This window comes from Neodiprion pinetum, chromosome 3 (assembly GCF_021155775.2).
Source record: "Neodiprion pinetum isolate iyNeoPine1 chromosome 3, iyNeoPine1.2, whole genome shotgun sequence".
In the NCBI taxonomy this organism is placed as follows: domain Eukaryota; kingdom Metazoa; phylum Arthropoda; class Insecta; order Hymenoptera; family Diprionidae; genus Neodiprion; species Neodiprion pinetum.
Genome location: NC_060234.1, coordinates 40,701,913 through 40,716,826, shown reverse-complemented (window position 1 = coordinate 40,716,826; position 14,914 = coordinate 40,701,913). Strand labels below are relative to the sequence as shown.

The 14,914-nt window shown below is 38.0% G+C and overlaps 2 protein-coding genes across 3 annotated transcripts in view; one reads left to right on the top strand and one right to left on the bottom strand.

The window, feature by feature from the left end:
• Positions 1–14,914, bottom strand: part of LOC124214519 (uncharacterized) — a 278,457-nt gene that overhangs the window by 88,937 nt on the left and 174,606 nt on the right. The window lies entirely within an intron of this gene.
• Positions 1,489–14,914, top strand: part of LOC124215676 (uncharacterized) — a 310,475-nt gene continuing 297,049 nt past the window's right edge. For both annotated transcript variants that reach the window (XR_011176625.1, XM_046619357.2), the window contains exon 1: positions 1,489–1,677. The gene's annotated coding sequence lies outside the window, so the exon portion shown is untranslated. The remainder of the gene's footprint in view (positions 1,678–14,914) is intronic.

Genomic DNA, 14,914 nt, shown 5'->3' with positions numbered 1-14,914 from the left:
GTACCCATTTGTTGTAACAAGCTAAAGATAAACGAATATTTTCACCTGAAATTGAAAGAATATTTTCAACGAAACTATAAATTATCAAACAACTTTACCGCCGTTAAGATCACGTACCGAAAGTTACGAAATTTTCGTTTCAACTGCACGGTTTCAAAAAAATACGAAATAATCGATTAATCGATTAATTTTTACCGATTCGATCTAATCCCAATCGATTATTTTTTCGACCCGATTAATCGATGCATCGATTATTGTTTTTAGCTTGCAATTAGCGGCCGTCGCTGAGTCGGAAATCCGGAGAAGTCGAACCCGCGGAGCCAAACGAGAGAGAAAACCGAGAAGAAGTCGGAAAACGAGGGGTGGGGGCGAAGGGGGTGGAAGGTCGGGGGTGGGGGTGGGGGAGCCGCATGTGTCGGGGGAATTTGAGGCGCGCAACGGGAGTCCAGTCCACGCGCAGACGCCGGAACGTGCGCATCTCGACGATCGCGTTGGACCCGCGAACCCCGAATTTACCGGCATTGTGCAACGTGCTTCGGGTCGCGATTGACAGGTTGGCTGATTCCCGAATTATCGCCGCCGTCACCCGACTCCTCGAAACAACCCCTCAAACCAAAACTTACGAGGAACCGGATTTTTCGCCGATATTAACGTTCGCTCGGTTCGTTTGGAACTGTATTTGATTTTTTATTGTATCGTCAGGGAGACGGAGTATCGGAAGATCGGGAACTTGAGGAAAATTGCTTTTTTATTTTTTTTTTTATTTTTGATTTTGAAAATCGAAGCTTATTTTTGTTGAGAATGTTTTTTATTCTTTAGTTTTAGTCGATGTTTCGTTGCTCTAAATTTCACCTGAATCGTTCTGAAATATCGGAACGTATATTTGAACTTGTGGAATTTGAGGAGAGATAGAATATCGGGGGTCAAAATCGTATTAATAACGAACGATTGTCGAAGTTGAAATTTTTTGAACGTACCTCATTTTTTTTTTTTTTTTTCACCTTTTACAGTTTTTGAATGTTTTGAAAAAATGTATGTATATATATGATACATTGAATCGGAAAGCAGAATTTTTCACACAAACCCTAAAATTTATTCCACACGCATTTGCATGTTGAATTAAATGAATCGATGTACGCATACGTCGTACATTGTTTAAACAAAGGTGTAATAATAATACAGTCTATTGCACGTTTTAATAATTAGTGATTGTCGTGTGATGATGATGTATTATTTGCGATATAGTTATATACAATTACGCAAATTTAAATAATACACTAATCGATAATTCAATAACCGTAATCGAATTTCATGTTGATAAATTAATAAATTTATTGAATAATTCATTCCTACCTGATTTATAATTATACAATGTATTCGTAATTGAAAATTATTATCTAAAAAAAAAAAAAAAAAAATATCAATCGAACATATAACACAAGTTTTTAAGTTTCGTTATTTATTGTAGGTATAATATTAACACCTATTATACAGTTTTATTTGGATAGTGCGGGAAGTTTGTTAGTTCGGGTGTTTGTTGCATCGATTTATGTAATATTTATACAGCATCAATTGCGATTTGTAATAGCTGCAACGGACTCCGTTCATCCTGCCGCAACATGTGGATGAAGACTTGTAATCGATGGCTGGCAGAGATGCGGACGCAGTAAAAAATCGGTAAGCATTTATCGCCTACGTGTCTCATTTCTCGTGCTCGCAATCAGTAAAGTTTTAAAGATACGCAGAACAATTGTACGCGTAATGTTGAGTGATGAGCGATGAACAGCAAAAATTGAACATTTTTTTAACAATTTGAACAAGCTTCTGATACGTTGATCATTAGAAACGGCGAAATTCTTTCACTCGCAATCAGCCGCGAATGAAATTTTTACATACTTCGATTCGATTGAATTGTCAAATTTGTTTGCGTGATCGGACGCAAAATAAACTCAATAAAAATAGAAGAAGAAATTCGTCGGTTCATCAGACATGGAAAAAAATATTTACCCATGGTTCTTATTCAATCAAATACGCTACCGTTCATCGTCAAACGAATCGTTTGATCAAATCAATAAAAAATTGATTGCGTTCGATATAAATTTATCCAACTGAACAATACGCGTTCAGGTAAACACGATATTGGAATATTGAAAAGTATGGCGAAACTTTTCTCTTCGTAAGATTTTCTTTTAGTCAGGTCCAACACATTTTTTATGCATTCTTTTGAGTGTTAATACATATCAGAAAAAGAATTCTTATAACGTCTGTAAGCTATAAAAAATTCACCACGAAATCACTTTATTGCTATGCTTACCGAAAACTTTTCTCACCCAAAGTTTTTCCTCGGGCATTATTTTCCCCGAATCTCTTCTTAGTCCGCGTGTCAAATAACGCAAGAAGAATTCACCGATTATTTGACTGACGTTCGGAATTTTCCTGTCATCAAGATTGATATTCACTACGTTATATTACCTCCGCCAAGAACAAAAAGTTGAACAAATAAAACAAATTTTCAAAAATCCCTTCAACCTCATTTAAATTTTTCCATGAATACAATTAACAAACGAATCATTAAATACATTTATTGTAATTATCCTCCAAGATACAAACTATTAAACTTTTCCGATCAATCGAAACTCATCGACATTGTCCAATTTCTGATTCTCAAATTCTGCTGTTTCTATTCTGCACAAACATTCGCAACTTTTCCGCGCTTTGTCTTATATATTACAATTTCACCTATCGTACAACAAGTTCGAACCTACCTCACCGAATCGCAGGTTGATTTTTCGGTCGAAAACTCCTCTTAGCTCTCGGCTTTACGGGGGATGAACGTAATGGGAAAAACTGGATTGAAACTAAAGTTTTAAAACTAATCGGCGCGCCGTTCACCCCCCCCCCCCCCCTCATCTTTTCTGCCTTCGGCTCTTCTCGTTCACCCAGTTCTTCTACTGTGCGTTGTACCAATATGTATATATATATATATATATATATATATATATATATATGAATATATACCTCGTATTTCGCCTGCGAAATCCGCGATTTATTGAATATCTCTAATTGCTAAGCTGAGACCGTTATTTATCCCTCAAATCTCAAGATTGTAGCATCGATTCACGTCAGTTATTCTCAAAACCGCTACATGTCACACCATATAAAATCGGGGCACGGTGATTTTGAGTAGAAATAATTGATCTGCGGATAAATGTTTCTGCTTGAATGCCAGATATTTTTAATTTTTTTTTTTTTGCAATTCCGTTCAACTACTAGATACAAAAATCGGTATAATCGGTAATTTGAAAAATAAAAAAAAAATAAAAATACTCGGTGTAGATGGTACAGGAGTAAAGAATGTTGTCGTATTTTAACAAATATAATAACGTGGAAACATATTGCAGTTTTTTAATCCGCGATGCGTGTTAGGAAATTCTTTGATACGTTTAAAAAAAAGAAATTTATCAATAATAAATAATCTTGCCGTCGTATTTTGGCCCGTATCTGCGTGAAGAAGTATTTCCGGCAGAGCGAAGAGCGAATGTGTGAGCGAATGAGCGGATTAATGTCGTTTCGGACGAACGTTGCCCTGCATGCATATATTCCTGACGGGCAGAGAGGGTAAATACACATTGCGAACGGTATAAAAAAGGGAAGAAAAGAATTGCTTCCCGAATCGAGGGTTTATTGTTTCACCGCAGGCGGTGGTTGGAGAAAGAGAGAGTAATAATAAAAAAAAAAAAAAAATTAAAATTACAAAAATTGGAATAGAATCGAGAACAAAAAGAATTCAAAAATATCCACCCGCCAAGCCGGCAGACGAAACGAGAAGCTCTCGTACGTTTTTACGAATGTTGTATTTTCACTGGTTTTGTTAGGATTTTGCACTGCTCTATTCGCTGCATGTGAAGTTTCGTGGAGTGAATATCCCGACAAAACTTTACGTGTATAATTTTTCTAAAATATTCGGTGAACAAATGTCGAACAGATTTTTCTGGAAACTACTGTTTTCCATCAAATATAGTTATTTGAATATAAGGGATGTTTTAGAAAATTACTTTGCGCAAAAATTCGTGGGCAGATTTTTGTTCATCGTCGATAATGAGTGGAATAAAAAAAGTATCAGGTACTTGTGATTGTAGGAAAATACATTTCAATCCAGTATAGATAATTTTAGTTTTTCTTCTTCGTCAGAGTTTTTACTCACGATGAAGAAGATTTTTCATCCCCAATCGCGTATGAACGAGATTCTTTGATGGATTCTTGACTGAAAAATCAAGCATCGAAACTACTGGGTAATATTTTAAAATTGCAATAGTGACTCTCCTACTTTTCACACAGCGAATCAAGTTTTACAATAACAAACCTGGTCATATTCGTATCAAAATTTGTTACACAAACCGAAACGAGCTAAAAACACGAGATTGAAGTTCGTGTAAATATAACTATTTACTTATTTTTACAATGACGTTCAAGGAACTAAGATTTTAAAATACGAGCATGTTTTGTTTTATTACAGTTCATCGAATTTCAAATAATTCCGGTTTTCCCTAAACACGAACCGTTACTAACTTCAACATGATCTGTAAACTGGGAAGTTGGTCGTCGTCAGGATGCAACGGTTGTCATATAATGAAGTTACGTTTGGTTAATTTTCCTACAAAGCGATTGCCTTTCAACTAGAAACTTGAATTCAAGTATCTCAATAGATTTACTCGATGACGTTCATTCGCGACGAATGAAAATTGTCTACGAGTATAATTGATCCTTCCTCTAAAATCCAGAGTTGTATTACATGCAGGGATGTTCGATTAATCGATTAATCAGTTCTTCGAATCGACTGTTTTTCCAATACATCGATCGTCGCGAATCATCTCATTCGGTAATTTGTTATCTTGATAAAACGTTTAATCAGCTTTTTCAGTTGATTATTTTTCCTATCAATCAATTAATCAGCTCTTGTAATTAATCTGTTTCTTTGTTTCTTTCTTTTTCTTTTTTTTTGTTTTTTTGACTAATCCATCAATCGATTATTTTAATCGTGTGGCGTAGTTCTTTACGTTTTCAGCTTCTTTCTCCGCGTGAACCAAGGTTCTGAAATTTCCGAACCGTGCTCGATCGGCACCAAAGTCGAGCCCTAAATCACGTAGACCCCGTTTATCGAAGATTAATGTCCGTCGATTGATACTATGGCCACGCTCTCGATCCTATCTCCTCCTTATAAATTTGTCCTCGACTCATTAGGACGGATAAAAGCTGTGCCCCGGGGTGGTCAGATATCATTTATTAGTCGGTCCACGCAGGGCTCTCGGAGCTTCTACTCCGAACAAAAGATTCACTTGAAATGTCCCAGAAATCTTCTCTTTCCTTCCATGCTTTTCGATTTTGACTATGCGACTTTTGCAATGTTTTTCAACAATCGACGATCGGTTCTTTCTATTCCTTGATTCAGAAACGCGACGTTCGTTTCTTATTCGAATACGCGATGTAGCTGGTGATTCGCAAAGGGTTTACCTACTCTCGTAATCCAGGCCTGTATGATACATCGTCGGTTCAATAGGCAGGACCAATTTAACCGACTCGATGTTCATTGATATTCGAACCCTTCCGAAAATCGGGCGCGCATTTAGCCGAGTACGTCGGCACGAATATACGGTAGACTGGATCCGGACGGATTCACAATCACATTCCCTTAGAAATCTGTCGAATCTACTCGTGTGTTCGAAATTCAAACAGCGTCAGATTAACCGTTTAAGCTCACCGGCGCAAATTCGTAAGCGCGATAATTACTATCGGCCGATTGTGCAATAAAATTATTAATTAAAATCCTGAAATGCATAAATTTTCTCAAGTTCAACCGTTGTTCAATTTTTCTAAATACTCTTGCTTGTTTTTCATCGAGCTTTTTTTAAACACATTTCCACTGCCTCGTTAATTCAGCGGAATAACGAAGTAGTCTTTACATTAGAAACGTTGCGTTTTATTTCTGGTATAAATTATAATTATTACTGCAGCGAATCTGTTTCGCATTCTCTGTAAAAAATAACCATCGTCAATGTTCGTTTTGTTTTCAGTTTGCGTTTTACTCGCTGCTGTAGTTTCATGATATTCAACTTTATTTTCGACGAGGATAAAATAATATCCATGCCTCTCGCGTTACAATAATAGAACGAATATTCATTTAATTACAAAATGCGTATCGCGGTGTGTGGGGAAATTCACCAGGTATATTATCTGCGGAATTCCCTAACAACTCTCTGCAAGCCCCGTAATTCGTGTTATGCAGTTTTCCCTCTGAAACTTGATACCTGCAGCCCGTATTCGGTATTGAAGCTTGTCCGGGAATTTTAGTTACGCGTTGTTAGCGGCGTAAAAAAGTTTGGATGAAAAAAGAATACGGAACACAAAAATTCATCCTGGAATTCGTTTCGAGTTAAACATGATCGATCGTTATTCAATGACTCGACTTCCAGACGTTGACTCAAAGAAATACATTATACTCCCACAAAAATGTTAGGATACTTACGATTGTAAGCTAAGCTCGTAAATAACTCAGGTTTACTCAACTGTAAAACTGGACTTATCTGAAGCCCAGCTCTTATCGTCCAACAGACGAAGAATTCTTTATTTATAGTTTACACCACGCCGGTATCGTCGAGCTTCTCTGACGGTCGATACTGCTGGATAATTTATTCTCCATTCCATTTTCTTAAGGACCGTCAACCTTTGCCCTCACACTCTAAATTGCTCTGAAAAGCACGAGTATTCCGAATTAAGTGACGAGTTTTGGTCACGATCTGCGATTCTGTCATCGTCAGGTGGCATCGGAAGCTACATTTCTCGGTACTTGAAATTAAGGTAATTAAGGTAACATATCTCCCCATAATCACACGGTCTTCCATATTACGCATAATACGTCACGGTGGAACATTTTCAGTTTTCATGCTGACACAAGCTTCGCAAAACTCGCTGCACTGCAGCAGAAGAGCGACCGAATAAGACGAAACTACTCGGATTGTACGATTGTAAGATGACGATTTTCCGTAGAATCGTTTCCGCTTCTCGTTTTGCACTTGTCGTTTAACTCTCAATATCATGTACGAATTACCGTCTGAGGCTAAAAAAAAATATAAATTCTGCAGCATTACACTGAGAAAATTTTCATTTGTTATAGTAACTAGAAAAATTCAGTAAAACAGGTATTATTGAAAAAACTGTTTGAATATCGTTGGAATTACGAAAAACGAGGTACGCGTAACCATTTTGCGCTATCGTCGATCCTTTTTTGGTAATTGCAACGCAAAATCAGTTTCTGAGGTTTACTCTACTTTTTTAGTTAAATAAGGCTTCAACGTCAATTTAGTCTTGCAAAAGCATCAAATTCTCGTAACAGTTACAAGAAAATATGTCCAGACTTTCCGGTAACAGCCAGAAAACTAATTTTCATTTTCAACCTAGAACTATATTTTTCGATTGTGGTAAAAAATGAAAATAGATATAAAGGACTGAGCGGTAACCGGAAATAAAAATTTCTCTCAGTCCACACAAGTTTGACGAATGGCGATCAATTTTTCGTTCAACAATCGATCTGTGGAATTCTGTGTAATTGAGTAGGTGGTTAAAGTACCTGGGAAACGGTTTTCCGTATTACGTATCTACAGATCTATGAAATACAAACCGCTAACAATGAGTGCGCCAATTAAATACGACCAGCATAAACAGTCTGTTCGGTGTAGAGTTCGGCGGATATTGCTGCGAGTCGAGAGCAACGGAAGCGAAGTTAATGCGGTGTGGATTTAGCGCAATTATCGTCAGTGCTTGATTTTCGGGTTGTTCATCGCTGCAGGCTCGCCGTTGGGAACGAAGGAAGAAAGCCCGCAAGCCCGGATTTGGATAATGTCGGAAGTTACAGATTCGGCCGGTTTTGGCCAACGGAGGTAATTCGAGGCTTCGAAGAGGAGTTACGTGTCTGTTGGATCGTGATTCGGCGTATCATCCAGAATTACATTCCGAGTGCAGAAAGGGCTGCAGGCTATTTTTACTTATTGTTTACAAGAATCTTATCTGAGGTATATACTCGAGACTTCGCTGAGACGGGTGGGGGTAAAAATATAGAAAGATCAAAAAATTTAAGGGCCACAATATCGAATTTTTAAAGAAGCGATAACTTTGTTTATAGAATTTAGTAATGTTGAAATTCGAACTATGGAGAAGTTAACGGATACAAAGGTCAGAACGTAGAATGCCGAAGTGTAGAATCGTTAGCATTCCTCTCGATAATATAGAATTGTATATAGATTCTCGATTTTGCTGCTCTACGTTTTGATCCTTCTGTATTTTTTTTTTTAATTTCGACTTTCTACATTTACAATTTTTTATACTTGTACTTTTTGCATTTTTAAATTTTCTGAATCAGATTTTCGCAGTTTTGAAAATCGATATTCTGATCCTTTTATCGATAGATATTTCCGGTCTTTTTTTTTATTCCTGGCCTACCGAGACTCTTGATCAAGCAACAATCTTTTATTCAATTTACTTTGACGCACATACATTGTTTTTTAAGAGTTGCTAAGGCTGACAATGAAAAAAAATTCTGGAGCTTGAAATTGATTTTCACGAAAAGCATAAAAAAGAATGGACATGTAAATATACAAATGCGCAAATCGCACACAGGCAGACATATCTAGTATTGATTATTATCCAGTACTTGACCATTTTAAACTGTTTATTTTAATCGAAAATGACAGTTCGGGATACAAAATGAAAATCAATTTTGTATCGGTAATCCGAAAATCTATTTTATCCGTTATTTTCCTTCCTCCTGATTATGGTTACTGGCACTGTATTTTTTATGTCTTTTTTTTTTTTTGTCATTCTTGCTAAAATATTCAAAGCGTTATTAAAACGATACTAATTTGACTAAAACAATTTCTGGCAACTGTGACAAATAAAATTTTTCTCACTGTTGAAAAATTAATTTCCATCTTTCGAAGAGTTTCATGTATCTACAAACACCAGTTTCGCAGCGTGTGTTCGAGCTGATTGCAGTGCACCGGGTGAACCTAGGGCTCTTCAATTAAAATTTTAATTAATAGAGTATGAAATTTTTTTTAACCCGCAAGTGCAGCAGAAGTCGCGCGCTCTCGGTGCAGGTAGGATTGTAAAAAAAAAAAGAAAGAACCTTGCAGGTGAAAAAACGAAAGGTGGGAATCGTAAAAATTCAAATGTATACCCTTAGCAGTAAACGTTTCGTATATTATGCATATATTATACATGTATTGTATAACTTTCTCTGTGACTTGCTAGACGGACAGTAAAGCAGAGCTAGGCGAACTGTACATACAGCCTAGTCATGGTCCCCAGTGACATTGTCTCGATAGATTATTACGTAATTAACGAAAATTCCATACGGAACACTGAGAGAAATTTTTAGTTCCGGTTACCGCTCAGTCTTTAACTATTTTCATTTTTTTACCGCGATCGAAAAATATAGTTCTAGGTAGAAAATGAAAATTAGTTTTCTAACTGTTACCGGAAAGTCTAGTATCCGTTACTATTCTTTCTCGTTACGATCACTGTTACTAGATTTTCTCGTAACTGTTGCGAAACTTTAATGCTTGTGCAAGAATAAATTGACGTTAAAGCCTTATTTAACTAAGAAAGTAGAGTAAACCGAAGAAACTGATTCTGAGTTGCAATAACCAAAAAAGAATCGACGATAGCGCAAAATGGTTAGGCGTACCTCGTTTTCCGTAATTCCAACAATATTAAAACAGTTTTTTAACGGTACCTGTTTTACTGAATTATTCTAGTTACTACAACAAATGAAATTTTTCTCAATGAAGACATAAAAAAATAATCTGAATTTTTTCAAAGACAGATAATGAAATATCGTAAAAATCGTTGAATCATTCTTTTTCCAAAAATTTAACTTCACTCATTCGAATAATAACTTTTTTTTTCATCCTGCTATGTCTGCATATTTTTTTGCTCAAACATCTGTATCTTAAGAGTTTCTCAGTCAATTTTTATCCAAATGTAAAAATAGAGAATATTTAATGAGTTACGATTTTTTTTTTTAGTAGAACGATATACATTTTCCGGTGTTTTGTTGTTTGAGGAAATTTTTTATTCGTATTCAAAGTTTAATTCTGCTAAAGATAACTGATTCGCATTGAAATATAACAAAGAGTATCACCGAATTTTTTCAAGCTATTAGAATCGACATATCCGATTCTACGCAATGACTTTTGATGCCAGGTGTCACCATAAGGGTTAAGTACAGCCGATAATTGCATACCTTAAAGCGTTGTATCTACGATTCATCTAATTCCGCCATTATATGCATGTATATAGGATTCTTCCTAGGAAGCTGCGCCTGATTACCACAAATGAAGATTAATATCTGGATTAAGGTGTAAATGGCGATATTCCACGATGATAGCTCGGCTAGCTGATGCCAGTTTAAGGTCCCGTAGTATCAACTTGGTCGCGAAATGAGTTTCTACCGCAAAAGATTCTTGTGCACATATACCGTGCTTCTCGGGGGATGATCGAGGAAAGAATGGCGGGAAGGGGGGAGGGGGGGGGTGAGAGAGAGAGAGAGAGAGGGAGAACGGGTGACTGAGAGGGAAAATTTATTGCCACTTATCTTCAGCCGCGGAGCGCTCTTCTCAATGAAACTCGACGAGTGATATTCTCTATCCTGTCTTCTCTGCTTGTTATATTTCTCATTCGATGCCTGCGGCTACATTAATTTCAGGTCAATTCATACACCGATCTCTTCGACTCCCGCGATTCACGGATAAACGCGAATTGTACCTTGTATATTTTACAGTCGCGGTAGACTCAATAATGCGGTTGATTACATCGATGAAGACTCTTCATTGGATAACTTTTTCCTCCTTTTTTTTTCCGATCCCGCGTTTCGCGATCTTGTATCCAAATATTGAATTCAATTCCGCTGTATAGATGTTGTTTGAAATTGAAAAATCATTTTCGTAAATCGACGAAAGGTAATTTTTGACCAGCTTTGCATTTCATTCTATTCAAATCTTTGTGAATTTTTGACGAAGCGGGTAAGAATTTCAAAGCATATATAGTAACGTATATTACGAAGTATTTGAAATTTATTTACATCGATCTCATTGTCGTTTACCGAATCGAATATTCTCTTTCGCTCTCTCTCTCTCTCTCTCTCTCTCTCTCTCTCTCCCTCCCCCTCTTATCTTTTTCTCTCACTGAGAGAAATATAATAGCAGTTCTCCGTAGAGAACTAAGGATTCGAGTAGTTCAGTTCAGGGTTAGGGGATTCGGGAACAAGCCGGGATCTTGAACCCTGCATAGTCCATTTGTTAAACAATGCGCGGTTTACCCTCGTATAGCTTTCGCCGTTCTAACGAACAACGAACAAAAGAATAAGTGTACACCAAAGTGGTTTATTCGCCCGTACCTATATCCACGTGTATGATGAAAGTGCGAAGGCTGACGATGGCTGTGCAGTATCACCGAAACCCAACCTCACAACTCGATCCCTCCGATGAACCGATCCTTGAAAGTCTTCCTCCTCACCCGATATACAACAATCCTCGATGATTCGTTAGGCGAATGTTGATAGCGATTATTAAAAATTGGAATCACTCGACTAGCCACTCTTCTCACACATTTTAATATGTACCGTGATCCAGAATCTTCAATCGTGCCCTCGATTATCCTCCTTCCATTCGAAGAAAGAACTCGTTCCAAAGTTCAAGCGGAGCGTGGATGTCTGCAATCCGCAGAGACTGCGTCCTCACATGTGACTCTTACGATCGCGTACATCCCTGAAACGTAGTCCAAGCCTGCATGGAGAGCGTGATTCATGCCGGGTTCCGCGGTGCATGAATTAGGGTCGAAGCCGTTTGAAAATTTGATTACACATACGTACCACCTCTGGCCTTAGGTACTCTCGTTACGCCGGCGACCCCGACGGGCTTGACAAAACATTTTTAACGTTCCTCATGGGCGCGGAGTGAGTCGTTATTGAGTCGTAAAATTGGTCACGTGGCCAGAGAGATTTTTCGAATGCTGGTCCGGAGGCTGCAGGATCCTGCGCGAAGGTTTAATCGAGTGTGATTCGTTACGCAGCCCGGAAGGTGTCTGGCTCGAATTGGCTCCTATCTTACTAGCCGCGGTTTTAATCTTTATCGTTTCGGCTCCCCGGCTGCGTGACACCTTGAATAAACAACTCTCGGACGACTGACGGGTTGATCAATGTATATCAAAACCACGACTCTGGGTTTGCTGTGATCAGCTTCCGATGGATAGGTAGCTCAGATTGCGATCCGGGACGACTCAAGTTCGAGGAGTGTCCATTCGCGGTTTAGATTTTGGAAATTCAATTTTTTTTTCTTTAACGTCAATTTATCGTTGCACAAGCATCAAATTTTCGCAACAGTTGCAAGAAAATCTAGTAACAGTGATCGTAATGAGAAAGAATAGCAACGGACACTAGACTTTCCGCTAACAGCTAGGAAAAGTAATTTTCATTTTCTACCTAGAACCATATTTTTCGATCACGGTAAAAAATGAAAATAGCTAAGGACTGAGCGGTAACCGGAACTAAAAATTTCTCTCAGTGTATTAACGGGATCGCGAAGGCGTTGCCTGCACTTAGGAACCACGAAGAAGGACCACAAGATTTCTTCTCTTCCTGGGTATATTTGAGCTCTTTGAAGTTTAGAGCCAGAGCTGCTTTTTACGGTAACACAGTTGATCAAGGACCCGGGAATCGGGAAAATGGATTACCGAAGCGATGCGTGCGGACCGTGAGAGTGGAAGATACGAGAAATATGGCGATGCGTGGAGCGCGTCCGATCGGAAAACGCCAGTTGCGGTTCATCCGTGTAACTCGTGAAATGAGGAGACGAGAAGAGAAGTCGCCTGATTTTCCAGACCGAAGAACTATACCGGGAGGCACGCTTTGGTTTAGCATAATTTCAGGGTTAGTCGCGCAAAACGAAACGCATAACCATGCTTCCTGTCTCTCATGGTGCTGTTTAGCTGCAACGCTCAGGTTACTTCGTGCCTTCGAGCTGTGTTATACTTTTATGCTTCTACGCTCCTCACCATCAGTCACGGCCTACTTTGGATGGATTTGAACGCCCATTATCCCTCCGCGTCTCGAATTTCATTGGCACCGATCAGACATCTCTGATAACGAAATGGGGGAAAATTTGTGGTTATGAGTTCGACGGAAAAATTACTTTCTTGGAATCTGAAATTCCCTGACTTTTTCAGGCAATCATTCCAGCCTGAAAATAGAAGTTTTCCAGTAACTTTTCATGAAATATGCCGCTGGTTAGTGACAATTTTTTCACACTTTAATACTTTATCTTCAATATTACCAAGGAACTAAATTATCACGAACAGTCGGCGATTTTCCGCAAGAAACACGAAAAAATCGAAAAAAGGTATCAAGAATTGTACATAGAATGTATGAAATCGTGCGACGAAACAAAATTTTGAGTGCAATATTTTCTTTCTTGAGATCGACGGTACTTTGTATAAGAACGAGTTTATTTCTCAGAATTGACTAAAAATTCAAGTCGTATTTTCAAAATTTCCTGACTTTTCCCAGTCTTCCCTTTAATCGTAGGATTTATTCGCTACCATGATCACAATATCGATGACGACAGATTTCTCAGCGTTCCATTCCGATATTAAAATCAGAACCGATTACACGTAACTTGTCTTTTAAATTCTGTATAAATAATTTTTAATATTTCGAAATCGTACAATTTGTATAATAATACTAATTTTTATGATTTTGCACCAAGTCGAGTTGTTTTTTAAGCATAATTTATTTTTACGCCTCATCTTTCTTTGTCCAATTTGATACACTTGTGAGAAATCAGAATGATAATAGAACCTGCAGAGCAGATTCGACCTTCCACGTATTTATAGCTAGACACTACACAAGAGTTAGAGTGACTGGATATGTTACACAAAGGTTTTAATTTTTCTTCACGAGCGATGCGATAGATGGTGTAACAAATACGCATACCTGTGCTTTAATGCCTGGATATATGATCGCTGTTAGTATACTCTGTACCCAAAACAGCTAGCTCTAATCAACTCTGACGTTGGACATAAACGTAATTAACGATCCTGTGAGGCGAGGTTATCGCACCATTGATTAATGGTTATTGATTACGATCGAGAACAGTTTAAAACCCGGTCTTGTGTACCGCACAACGTATCTCCTCGTTTGTGACGCACAAGATCTTCTCTTTTCGAATATGAGACGCACAAGTGGATGAATAATCGTTGAACGAAATCGATCGCGACGCGGTTCGTCTGGATGGGAAAATAATCTATTTATCTTAGATTTTGCTTCCTAGATGTAAGTAAAAAACGAAGTTTAATGTAGCCTACATTCCTCCCTTCCACAAATTGCGAAGAGACGAATAAAACGTAGTTGCAAGATTTAACCACAACCAACCGATAAGCTTTTTTTCAAAATATTTCCACGAGTTAAGCTCTTTGGGGTTTGAAATAAAATAAATAAAAACGGCAGGCCGTTTTTCTAATCGGTCGAAAAAGTTCGTATCTGCGAGGGGATCGAGATAAGCTTGGAACACCCGTTCGAAATCTCCCTCTCGATGCGGTGGCTGCGAGTTATGAGCTCTGAAATTCCCTCGCGCTCGAGCCGAGTTCACGATAACATTTTCCTCCGATACAATTTGAAAGCTCTGCACGTATACGCGCAACGAGGTGTAGATACCTCTGAGAATGGGTGTGTAATACGGCTGAAATAAGTCGCAGTCAAACTGCTTTTGTAAAACAGAAAAATGATCGAGCAGTAGTATCGGGTTGAAACAATTTTTATGTCGGAAAATCTTTATCGTTATTGTTAAACACGTTTCGTTTCATGCTT